Below are 13,901 nucleotides of genomic sequence, written 5' to 3' on the forward strand. Positions count from 1 at the left end.
GAGGGTACGGCCATTTTGCATGCCTTACTTGCAACAGTTCAGCAGAGAAAGGGGGAGGAACAGTCAAGCAGCCATTACCATAGATACAGTCTGATTGGCTGAATGCAAATGAGAAATTTCTTAGCAACTGGAGATGGGCAGAACCAAAGTGACAGTTGAGCCAGGCAGCCAGAAAATTCTTTTTTTCAGTTAGAGTTTGAAAGTCAGTCAGTTAGGAGTTGGTTTTTCGGATTCAATCAGTTGGGAACTGTGTTTTGAAAGGGAAGCCTCTTTGAGGAAATATAGGTAAAGTCTTCAGGAAAGGAAGGGGTGAGACCTATATCTGTGAACTCTATAGTCTAGAGCACTGCTGTTTAAATCCCAGGAGAAGTGGATTTAAAAGTAAATTATCCTGTTTGTGTTTCCTTGGTGAAGGGACATATTTACACAAAAACCAAGTTATATGAACATTCTTTGAAGAGACGAGTATAAGCCTTTAGTGTAACTGCTAAGCATCTTTAGTGTTCAAAGTTAATGAAACTATCGTGCTTATTTATGTTCAAACTACAAATAAACAACAATTTATTGTTTCTCCTCACATAAAGTGTCTCTCAATGTCCTAACCTAGAAAAGGCTGAATAAAGCATTGGTGGCAGCATTGATAGAGGTAGCAAGTTTGAATCCTCAACATTTTGGTGGCAGCAGAAATAAAAATCTTGGCAATTCTGGCAATTCTGAAAAATCCTTCCTACTGTATATTGTTGAAAACCCCCAATCCTCCATATGGGGGCTGTATAGATTGGGCCCAGGGTATGCGTCACGTGACTTCCAATCCCAGTCCACTCAGCTGTCTCAGAATATTTGGGCTGCTGGTGTCCAAGAAACCCAAGACAGCCCACCCCCTCTCAAAACTCCTTTAAAAGTCTTAAAAACAGGGAAATAACTCAGACAGCAGCCATTTCCCCTTCTTTGGAGCTCTTCTGGTTTATACCAGTGACACGCCAACAAAAAGAGTGGCCAGGAGCAATTTTCCTTCTCCCCCCTTCTGTGGACACGTCATTGGTACAAGTCAGAAGAACTCTGTAGAATGGCAAATGGCAGCTGGATGAGTTGTTTTCCTGTTTTAAGGCTTTTAATAAGTTTTCTTTTGGATCCCGATGCCTTGCTAGAAAACCCGGCAGGGTATCTGTACACCCCCCCCCCAGAAAAGCATGTGTTTCTGGGGGGGTGGGCGGTGCGAACCAATCAGGTTTTTAAAATTTGATTGGACTCGCATTAAAGTGATGTCTGAAACTGCCCCTAGTGCGTTGAATCTCTGTCTGTTTTTTCCCCTCATTCTAGTGAATCACTGCTGGATTATACAATTTTTATAGAGTGCAGTATATGTTGAAGTCTTAAAAGTAGTCTTTCAACTGAATGCATGGTTTAATGCTATTAAATTTGCTTCAGTGTTTCATTTTGTTCCAATTGCTTTATATTAAGCTGTGTTGCAAGTTATTTTGAGTCCTGTTTCGGAGAAAAGTTAGAGTAGATAATGATATAAATTCAATAAATTAAATAAATGCATGTCCAAACTGGAGACACTTAGCAACCAGAGTCCTTTCTGGAATTGACTGAAACCAGCACAGCGGTGAGTGTTTTCATCCATAACAAACAAATGAAGGAGACCCTAAGATAGAAAGAAACTCTACATTTTATCACCTTCCTGTGCTATTCTGTCTGCTTAGTTATAATACCAAATATTAAATAGATTTCTTGGTTCCGATTGGATTTGACTACATTATTTGATCACATTGCTGCTCTTCCAGAAATTTCTTCATTACCAAAGATGATTTAGAACATTTGCTGGGAAAATAGCATCAATACAGACTTTAAAGTATTTTTTTCCTGTGAGTTGTCTTTACATTTTAATTTTGATGAGTCTGTAAAAAGGTAATAGTGGCCACTGTAGAAAAAACTGCTGTTCTAACAAATGAAATAATTCAATGAGACTGGAACAAATGTTTTATCCAATAAAGAGGGAGATGAAAGCTTAAAAATGCTTTTTATTTAAATCTAACTTTTGTCTTTGTGCCAATGTGATTGATTTAACTTGACTTTATTGCATGAGGTAGCCAAATTGGCATTGTAGCTGGACCAGCTCCTTTGGTGATGGCCTCTATCACTCAACAGCATGTGGATCTCATTGCCGGCCTCCCTTTGCTCCAGTGATTTCTCTCTCTCTAGCTTTTAGCTGGTTAAAGCCATTAATATCTCCCAATCCCACACATCCATCTTCATGTGATGGGTTCCTTCCATATCTGCGCTGGCAGTAAGCTAATCTCATTTCGAGGGAATCTCCTCTCTTCCTCTCTCCCTCATTAACTTTGCAATTGCACTTAAAATGATACTAATACTAATACTAATAATAATAATAAATAAGAAGCAGAGCTAATGTGGGAAGGTGCAGTTACAAGGGTGTGCAGATGTACCATTGCAGGACCACAGGTTAGTAAATCAACATAACTGTGCTGATGAAGTGAGGTACAATATCAAGGCTGCTCAATATGGTATGTATCTACTATCAGTGATAATGCAACTGTAATAATATAGCGGGGTTATCCTCTGTGGCCCCTTCTACACTGCAATATAAAATCCAGATTATCTGCTTTGAACTGGATAATATGGCAGCATAGACTCATATAATTCCATTCAAAGCAGAGAGTGTGATTATCTGATTTGATAATCTGGATTATGTGGAGTGTAGAAGGGTCCTGTGTCTATAGCATTCACTTTTGTCTTTGAAAAAAACTTATTTGAACTTGGAAAAAATATTGTTGCCAAAAAGTGTTGCTATAACCATTCTTTTTTATTAGGCTGATATCCAAGATGATCTGATGATGTTTCATTGGTAGGATTTGAGACAGAAAATGACTTTCTGATGGTGATGAATATTTGTGTGCATTTGGCTTGGGATATCAGATGCTGCCGGCAATATTTCAAAGGAAGGAGCTGGAAAAATACCTTTGAGTATTCCTTGTCTAAAAAAAACCCTACGAAATTCATGAAGTCACCAGAACTTGCAGTTGTATATTTGAGCTAAACTCACCATCTTATCTCTTTATTGTGGCCACCCTGGTGCTTGACAACCATTTCCCTCACACTTAAAAAATCCAGGCAAGTAATAAAGGAGGTTTTATCAAGTCCCTGGTGTCTTGTGTTCTGTTCTCCAGATTGCAGGCAATGCAGGCTTGCACTAAGAAAATGTTGGAACAGAGCCTGATGCCTCTGCATTATGGCATTTCTGCCAATGCTGTTTTTAATTTTGTGACCTCTTTCAATTTAAATGAATTTCCTATGCACTTCAGTGAATGTACTGAGTATATCCATGTACAAATACACAAATAGTTATAGCTCCTCAAAACTAATAGTTAACAATATAATAGTTGAACCCTTGAACCTATGAAGTGAACTGACATGTTGTAAAGATATGTTTGGTCCTCAGATCTTCTACAGCTGGGTTGGGTGTGGAACTGCAGAAGGTAGCTGCAGGGTGGTCCTGCATGAGATCAATTGCTTGACATTTAATTTTTACTCAGCATTTCTCAAGGCCAAATCTTAACAAGATTTCATAAGCTTTGAAAGAGATAGTTTTCCACTGACTTTCCTTATGTAATTTAAGCTACTAGGAATCTAAAGAAGCAGACAGAACTAGAAGGTACCTGCTACCTATATACAAACAAGGAACTCATGGGTCCTTCAACACTTGCTATGTAACAACATATATGGTAGGTAGGTATATGATAGAAAATAAAATCAATATACAAGAGATAATTCTATGTGTATTCTGTTTCATCTACCATATCAAAATCAGATGTGCATTTTGAGAAAATCCCTTTGAATGTTGGTAGGGTATTTAAGTAAATAAGTTGAGATTTAACCATAATCTACTGGAAAACACTCCTCCTGGTTTCTTACCTATATGATAGTTGTTTGTTGTTATTCACTGAGTATTCATACAGACCAAAGCCTAAATGCTTCTACCTTGGGAATGGTGACTACTAAAAAAACCCTATAAATTGGAGGACTATCTCTGGACCAATGTGTCATTCTGGGTCTTGGATTAGACACTTATCTATAAAACATTGACACCTCAAAGAAAAGTTAATGTTTTCTACATTAAAATAAGAATCTAAAGATGAAAAGATAATCATACAGAAGTATATTTTCTACTAGGGATTGGGAAAGGAAAAAAATGTATAAATGCCAGAAGGGCAGGCTAGTAAACTACAAACTATGGTTAACAATGAGCTGGCTATATGACAAAGAGGGTTTTGTCATTGGAAAGGTAATGAATTTTGTATGTTGGTCTTCCATTAGAAAACGATGAACAAGAGGAAGCAGTGGAGATATTGGTTGTTGTTTGCCATCAAGTCATTTCTGGCTTATGATAATCCAAAGGCAAACCTATCAAAGGGTTTTCAGGAGTTGAGAGTGTGTGATTTCCCCAAGGTCATCCAATGGGTCTTCATGGCCAAGTGGACATTCAAACTGTACTCTCCGGAGTCATAGTCCAAGACTCAAGCCATTACACTGCTCTGATTCTTAGTGGAAATGCTACCCAATTAATAAAATTATCAGCTAGCAATGTATCTAAAGCCATATATCATATTGAAAGACAGTGCTGGAGGTTATAGACATATGTGTTGTGAAGAGGCTATACATAAATCAGAGTTCAATGGATGAAGAAACAGTTTTCTTTTTTATGATGGGGATTCCTCAAGAGATAAATACTTCAGCAACTAAACTTGCAAATTAAGACCATGGTTATCTTCCAGTGATCAATTACTAAATATAGCAGGATAAATGCAAGATATAAGTTCAGGTCAACCACATGCTATGATAAACAGATGTCTTTCACAACTTGTGAGAAGATCATTGTGCTAGATTAGACTAAGAAATTTTCATATCCCTATGGGAAAAAAGGGGGGGGGGAATGAGGTGTCCTTCAAGATGGAGCTGTAAACAAAACGTCATCATGAAGTGATGAATGTGAAGTAATTGAAGTTGCTGGACCAGAGAGAAGATTGTGAAGAAGCTTAAAAAGAAGCTTGCATATATCCATGCATTAAAAAATCCACCAGGATGAAAACGGTCAATGAATTAGCTTTAGGTATAGGACTATTGAGCTAAAGGCTGATTAAGGAAAAAATCCTGGTCATTTTATACAATATATCCAGTTTCTTAAAGCTATAGAATTTCTTTAAACATGATTAACATCATACTTATTTATCAGTATTTCTTATACTTAGATCCTATTTTTATAAATGTTTTAAATTAATGTAATATTGCTTTGTTTTTATTATTGTACATTTTACATTTTTTATATTTAAATCCTATTACTGAAAAGTTAGTCAGGAAATAACAGAGCTTGATAATGGTAATGGAATTTGAATAAAGGACATTCAGGAAGTGAGAGTGAGTGTTAAAGTATTCCATATAAACTGCATACAGAAATGGGTTACTATTACTATAGTGAATTTAGCCTGGTCCACAGATAAAATGATCTGTTCCTGGCAAGTGTATGCTAAACCAGATAGGTCAGGACAAAGAAACATTTCACTAGGTTGATTACAAGCCACAGAGGTTTAATACCATTTGGCCAAAAAAGATGCAAGTACAAGCAATTTGCTTCAAAAGATACAAGCATAAACCTACAGAGATATGCAAGACTTAGATATGTAAGATACAGTTTTGACATCCATTCAAACCTCTCTCCCCCTCCCCGATTGGATAAGAAAAGAGCCACCAGGATCATGGAGGGGTGACTTTCTCTAGGTTACATTTTGATACATTTTTAAGAAGGAGTTTATATACATTTCATATAAGAAATAGATACAGTACACAGTTTAAAGAATACAAGTTGCAGGGGGGAAGGGCGGGGTAGAAATACCGGAAATAAAAAAATAAATAAACCATTGTAAGGATGTTATGAGTTAATGGGAATTATTGATATGATTTTATTTGTTTGTTAAAAGGAAAAAAAGGGAGTTGTGTATTAATGAAGGCAGGCCTCACATAAGGAGCCAGCTGGAAGCAGTGTACAGCAGGTTACCATAGCAATGTAGCCTCTCTTGGAGGAGAAGGGGGCGTGGCTTAGTTGGTGGTTAAAGCTTACCCTTTTGAAAAAAAACGGTTGCTGTTAGACTTCTGAAGAAGTAGGAGCTGTAAAAGTTAGCTGGAGAGAAGATACTCTTTAAAAGCTTGGAAAATTAGGAAATTGAGGCTTGTTCACACAGGCAGACGGCAGCTTAGTGTCATTCAGGGAAAGGCTGAGGATATAAGCTGACCGGGAGTTTAATCTATTGCATTCTGAGGGAAGTTGTTTAAGAAATATTCATTCAAACAAGACTGCACTGTAACTTAAGATCTTGAAACATCTATATATTGGAACCACACGCTTATGTACAAATAAACTTGAATTTTGTTGTTTATAAAGATCAGTCTCCTTGCCTCACTCTGAGCCTGAGGGAAAGCCATTGCCATTGACTATTCATCACCTACTTTAAAAGACATTACCTCACGTTGGTGGCAGTTACCGTACTTTCCTATATAAGTTACCATATTTACTCATATAAGTTCATCAGTTTTGTTATCCTTCCTTACCCTCCAAATCCTCCTGATATATACAAACTCCAAACATATCTTCCCTCCATATTTGAAAGGCTGTTTACAAGTGGAAGCAAGTGGTGGGATCAAAAAGGATTCCTCCCTGTCACAGGTTTCACAAATTCACACCTCCGTTCACAAATATATACACGTCTTGACAACCATCAAATTTATTTATTTATTTATTTATTTATTTATTTAGGTGTTGTTGTTACAATTTATTAAACGGTTAGGCACAATATATTTCATGGGGGGAGGGGGTACAGCTGCTGCTATGCCTGTTCCCAATCTTCCAAAGCTTCGAACTTGTGCAATTCCAGACCCCCAGGGAATGTCTTTTTCATAAAAGGAAAAAAAAAACCATATATTTATTTGTGGTCTCTAAGTGAACTATAAATCTTTTTTTTTTTTGGGGAGGGGGAAAATTTACCATGGCTTGATAATAATATTAATGTTGTACCCAGGATATTGCCTCCATATGAAATAGTGTCCAGTGATGGGATTTTAATCTTTGGTGGTAGCAGCACTATGGTAACTTTTTCATGATGTTTGAGTGTGGTTGTGTTAGCTGGTGGATTCTGGAAACTCTTGTCCAAAGAAGTAGTTAGCTGAAATGCCAGCATATTTACATTTATAGCACTGTGATTCCACTTTAACTCCCATTGTACCAGCCTCTGAAGTTTAGGGATTTGCAGTTTAGAAATAAGTATGGCTGGATCTCCACTTCCATATAATCCAGTTTCTGGGATTATCTGTTTTGACTTGGATTATATGAGTTTACACTTCTGTATATTCCAGTTCAAAGTATCATAGAATCATAGAATCATAGAATAGTAGAGTTGGAAGAGACCTCATGGGCCATCTAGTCCAACCCCCCGCTAAGAAGCAGGAAATCGCATTCAAAGCACCCCCGACAGATGGCCATCCAGCCTCTGCTTAAAAGCTTCCAAGGAAGGAGCCTCCACCACAGTCCGGGGGAGAGAGTTCCACTGCCGAACAGCCCTCACAGTGAGGAAGTTCTTCCTGATGTTCAGGTGGAATCTCCTTTCCTGTAGTTTGAAGCCATTGTTCCGTGTCCTAGTCTGCAGGGCAGCAGAAAATAAGCTTGCTCCCTCCTGCCTATGACTTCCCCTCACGTATTTGTACATGGCTATCATGTCTCCTCTCAGCCTTCTCTTCTGCAGGCTAAACATGCCCAGCTCTTTAAGCCGCTCCTCATAGGGCTTGTTCTCCAGACCCTTAATCATTTTAGTCGCCCTCCTCTGGACGCTTTCCAGCTTGTCAACATCTCCCTTCATCTGCGGTGCCCAAAATTGGACACAGTATTCCAGGTGTGGTCTGACCAAGGCAGAATAGAGGGGGAGCATGACTTCCCTGGATCTAGACGCTATTCCTCTATTGATGCAGGCCAAAATCCCATTGGCTTTTTTAGCTGCCGCATCACATTGTAGGCTCATGTTTAACTTGTTGTCCACGAGGACTCCAAGGTCTTTTTCGCACACACTGCTGTCAAGCCAGGCGTCCCCCATTCTGTATCTTTGATTTCCATTTTTTCTGCCGAAGTGAAGTATCTTGCATTTGTCCCTGTTGAACTTCATTTTGTTAGTTTCGGCCCATCTCTCTAGTCTGTCAAGATCGTTTTGAATTCTGCTCCTGTCTTCTGGAGTGTTAGCTATCCCTCCGAGTTTGGTGTCATCTGCAAACTTGATGATCGTGCCTTCTAACCCTTCGTCTAAGTCATTAATAAAGATGTTGAACAGAACTGGGCCCAGGACGGAGCCCTGCGGCACTCCACTTGTCACTTCTTTCCATGATGAAGACGACGCATTGGTGAGCACCCTTTGGGTTCGTAGATAATCTGGATCCAGAAACTGGGTTATAAGGCAGTGTAGATGGGGCCTATGTAGCATTCTCAGTCAGAGAACTTTGTGCCTCACCAGACTGAAACCCCAGGTTTTCATTGGCTGAAACTGAAATTCTAGCAATGTAACTTTGTAGTGCATAATGGCCCCAATTTTATAATGTTCTTAAGGTGTTTCTGGGAAATTTCTACTCTTTTCCCCTCTGCTAGCTGACAGGCTTTATTCTAGTTTTTCATACCACTTTACATGAAGCTTCTGGATGAAGTTCTCCAGGGATGTGGCATCATCAATATATTATTGATGCCCAACACTCCCTTTTTTGACCAGATCAAATCAGAGCAGTTGGAGTTCTAAGCAAACTGAAGTTTAAGAAGGAAGGAAGGAAGGAAGGAAGGAAGGAAGGAAGGAAGGAAGGAAGGAAGGAAGGAAGGAAGGAAGGAAAGACCAGATAGTAATGTTCTTGTGTTGGGTGTACCACTTTCTAGTGTGAGGTGGTCAAATAAAGGGAAGGTACAGGAAGGCTGTCCTACATGCCACATGGTCTGTCAGGCTCCTATACTAAATTGCTCTGAGTTGAAAGCATCCTTCTGCTGAATCTATTTGCTTCATAGTGGGAGGTTTTGTGTGATGCATGCCTATACAGGTATGTATGTATGTCTGCGTATGTATGTTTGTGATGAATGTGAGGCATATATGTGTGAGGGAAGCTTTGTCTTCTTCTTACATTCATCCTATTCATGCCTGATTTGGTCCTTAGATTGAAAAAGGGTCCCCACCCCACCCCTTTTGTATTGAATAAATGGTAATGAAGGAAAAGCTCCCCTGTGACATTCATAGTGCCATCAGTGGGACTGCTCAGAAGTAAATGCAAATTGTGGAGACAGATGTGAGCAAAAGGGGTCCATGTTCATCCTTGAATTTAAAATGTCACAACTATTCCCAATAATTCACAAGAAATAAACTGGAGGATGAGTTGTATCATTCTGATGATGATGATGATGCGAAGAAGAAGCAACCCATGAAGCTTTTGAGCAATTTGGATGAACTAGAGTTTTCAAGTTTTAAATATAGGTCCTAGTTCACATCTATATTAGGACCTATAATGCCCAAAGGGCACCAGATATCATCTGATTTGGGAAGCTAAGCAAGGTTAGTTCTGGGTAGTTCTTGGACAGAAGACTACCAATGAATACTAGGTGCTATATTTCAAAGAAAGGAACTGTCTAAACAACCTTTGGGCATTCTTTGCCTAGGCACACCTGAAAATTTTATGAAACCAATGGTGTCACCATAAGCTGACAAGTGACTTGAAGAAATGCACATACGCTTAGATTGGGGTAGTAAGTTTGGTTATTTAGTCATTGTTCATGCAGGTCTGTTCCAGGATGAAATCATATTATGCCACAATATAATATTGATGTTTGGAGTTCATACTTGGATGATAAGATGAGATCATTTGATGTATGTAATTTTAAAGGTGATGAAATGTAGAATGTCCATGGCCAGATTTTATTCAATTGATGATTGAATTAGCAAGATGGGAATGTGTTTGGCATATTATGGCATTGAATGTTTGCCACTGTGTTATTTGCTAGAAACCACCCTGAGTCCCCTCGGGGTTATAGGGTGTGTTATAAATAATACATTATTATTATTATTACTATTATTATTATTTTCTATTTCGTGTCTCCCAGATCTCTGAGCATTGCATTTTTTCCATCATTTCCCAACCAACATTCTATTTTTCACCTTGGATACCTGTCAGTAAAATTCATGCTGAAAGGATTTCAACAACTATAACCAACACCTATGCCAACACAGCCCTGTCAACTCGATAAGACTATGATGATACTATATCAATGGCAATTGAAATAAAGCTCTGAGCCACAATTAAAATAAACATTTGTTCTTAATTAGGAGTCTATGCAACAACAGTCCATTTCCTTTCTACTGAATTTAAACTAATGCATTATTTTCACTAATTAGAGGAATTAACTTTTATAAAGGAAGGAAATGAGAATTGTGTTTGCGCAAATGAACCGAGAACATTGCAACTCATTTCATATCTCCATATTTTCAAGCCATTAAAGAAAATGAGAATAATTTTTATGTAGCTGCTTGTTTAAATTAGATTTTACAGTGAAGTGACAATGGAAAAAATGTCTACATTAGATTTTGGATTATGTGTGACGCAATAAAGAAATAACATGCAGCCTTAAAGAGCTGTGTAAGGAATGAAAGGAATAAACATCTTTTTATATGCAAAGAACAAAGTTGCCCCGCTGGACTTCTTAAAGGAAGCTTCGGTAGAAATTGGAAAGCTCTTGAATTTAATGATTTCCCTGGGAGCCTACATTTTGTTGCACATATTTCACAAACGAACACACCCTTTTGGAATCCCCCCTGTGATCAGTCCTTGAAATGGCCTTTCCCCTCCTCAACTCATCTAGTTTATTTCAAATCAACTGATTCCCCCAACAACCATAGATACTTGCTTTAAAACGGCAGATGTCTGAGAAAAAAAATCACCCAGTTTTGCAATACCAATAAGAAACATTTATTTCATTAACAATCTGGTCAGGCATTCATCCTTGAGCTTCAGTTGTTATTCATTGTGATTGACAGAGATGGGACCCCAAAGAACACAAACCATGTTGTAGCTGCCAGCTATCTCAACTACAGCCACACATATTATTCTGTTCTAGCACTCATGGGTGCTGGCGGTGCCTTGGTTTTGCTTTCCCCTACCCTTCGGCCAAAACTGTAAGCCGCCAACTGTTTTCGCCTAACTGTGTATCTGAGATAGGCGAATTTACTACTGCCATCAGAAATGTGTTGTCTCAATGATGCACTGCAAATAAAGCACTCAGAGAACTTTTTATTAGACACAGTAAATATTATGCCAACTAGTCCTGAGCCTGCTGTGCCGCCCTGCTGACAATTTTAACACGTCGGAGTAGTACTTCAATAAAATCAGGCACAACAATGCAAAGTTAACCTTTATGTGGATTAGTATATTCAGAATTCATGTCACTTAGTAGGAGCTCTTTCCTTCCAGTAATTATATTCCAGGGGAACGTTTTATTTCCTCAGCTGACTAACTATGGCACGGCTACTTTTTAAATAGAGAAGTTAAGTCAGTAAACATCAAAAGGTGAATGCAGGGACAGAGCTTCTGAGCTTTTCAACACAAGCTGGTAACAACAGAAACACATGGAACTTTCATTCATCTCAATGGGAGATCCATAGCAATATTGAGAATAATGACATTCAGCATGAATGCAACCTCTTTTTATATTCTGAGTATTTTTGTTCCTCCATAACATATACATATTTTTTCAGCTCTAAAACTAGAGTAGCAATGAATGGGATGACACAAATACACAATCTGCTGCAATGGTTGTCTTCCCTCCCTCCTTCCTTCCCTCCCTCCCTCATTACAGGGAAAACTGTTTATGACTGGCACGGCATGCTACATGGCAATTACAGATTCACAACCTTGAGTTACAGATGCGTTATTGATCCATATTCATAACTGTGATACTATTGCCACAGTTGCAAATTACCCACAAAGTTTGCATTCACAGCCAGCAGCCACACTGGGCAGCAAAGCTTTGTTCTGTTGGAGATCATGATGCAGAAGAATATTTTCCAAACCCTTCTCATGACTGATCTTTGGTGCACAAAGAGATTGCAACAGATTCTGTTTCTGATATCATTGGCGGGAAGTGATTGGAAACATCCTCCTCCTGTTCCTTGATCACCAATAGAATAGGCCTCCATTGTTCAGTATGGATGAAGGCTGTAAGATAAGTTTGAAGAGTCAGGTCAATACATAAAATGTAATTGTGTATTCATAACTATACCTCTTATAGTGGAACTCAGTATTCATTCATCATAGTTTTCATGTTGACCAACATTTTCAACTAAGGTGCAGGGCAGGAGAAAGAGAAATTCCAGACTACTTTGGTCTGCAAAATTCAGCTTTCTAAATGCACAGATGCCTCATTCACTGCATTTGGTTGACATCCATGTATGCACAACAGTGAACACACAAAAGCATGCCCATTAAAGCCATTCTGACAATCAGCTCGTGATAAGTTTGTCATTCTAGGGAAGAATGAGGACACTTCCAGACAGCACAAAAATGCGGGTTTTAAAAGGAGGACAAAAAACCCCTGGAACCTGAGACTATGTTCCCAGACCTGTGGATCACGGGATTTCTTCCTCCACCATCCTCACAGGCTTCCTCTGTATTGGGACAAGATGGAGGGCAGACTCCCCCATCTGGTGGAAGGTTTTTTAATCACTCCATTATGTAGTGAACCATATATGTGCACATGCAAATATCTTAATATAAATATAAGCAGATTTGCATGTGCACATATAAGGTTCAGCACATAATGGAGTGATTTTTTTAAAAAAACTTTTGCTGGATTTCTCCCTTCCGCCAATTGTTTATTCAAGCTCTGTTTAATTGCTCTAATTGCTCTCCATTCATGCTTCCCTTAAATCAGCTGTGTGTCCTTTTCACAGCCCAATCAGTTTAAAAAAGTGGACATGTACTGGAGCAGTCTCCACAGGGGGGAGGGAAGGAAATCACAAGTTTTTTCATGAGAGCAGGGATATACAGTGATGTGAATATGTGCATTTTCGGGCCAGAATTGGGATAAAAGGCACCTTTTATCCAGTTTTTTTCATCAATTTCAGTGAATCAGCATAAATACTAGCATTATGTAGCTACCCTCCCTTTTACCTTGGGAAGCCCATATTTTTATACTGTGTAGATGGGCCCTGAGAATATCATTCAGTTCATTTTTAAATAAGAACATTCCAAAATGCATAAATCTCTCCATAAATGTGATAGAGCAAATATGTAAAATATATGAGTTCAATAGTTTATAATCAGTTCTTTGGCTTCCCAGCACTTAAATTTTTTAGTTTGAATCCCTGTAAAGCAGGCCTGGGCAAACATTGGCCCTCTAGGTGTTTTGGACTTCAACCCCCACAATTCCTAACAGCTGGCAAAGTTTGCCCAGGCCTGCTGTAAAGTTAACATGTTATTTTATTCCATAACTGCTAAGTTTTCTCAGGAGTGTTGCGTGAAGCCTTTCTAAAGTCCCAGCTATAACCATCAACACTTTTTTTAAAAGAAAGTCTAGTGGATCATCCTGTTCTGCATGCTTGTTGACACTCACAAATAATTATAAAAGAGTGAAAAACCCCTTGCTTTTGAAGAAATCATCTTGTCTGTTTTTATGGAAGAGCTGCTCAACTATATGTTTGTTATTTTTTGTCTTTAACAATGCTGAAGCTAGCTATCCTATAATGCCATAGACTCCACAGGATCCTTTCCTTAAAATTGTGGCTGTAACAGCCAGTTTTCAAATCAACTCCTTTCTAGATAGAAAA

Source organism: Anolis carolinensis, chromosome 5, assembly GCF_035594765.1.
Source record: "Anolis carolinensis isolate JA03-04 chromosome 5, rAnoCar3.1.pri, whole genome shotgun sequence".
NCBI lineage: Eukaryota > Metazoa > Chordata > Lepidosauria > Squamata > Dactyloidae > Anolis > Anolis carolinensis.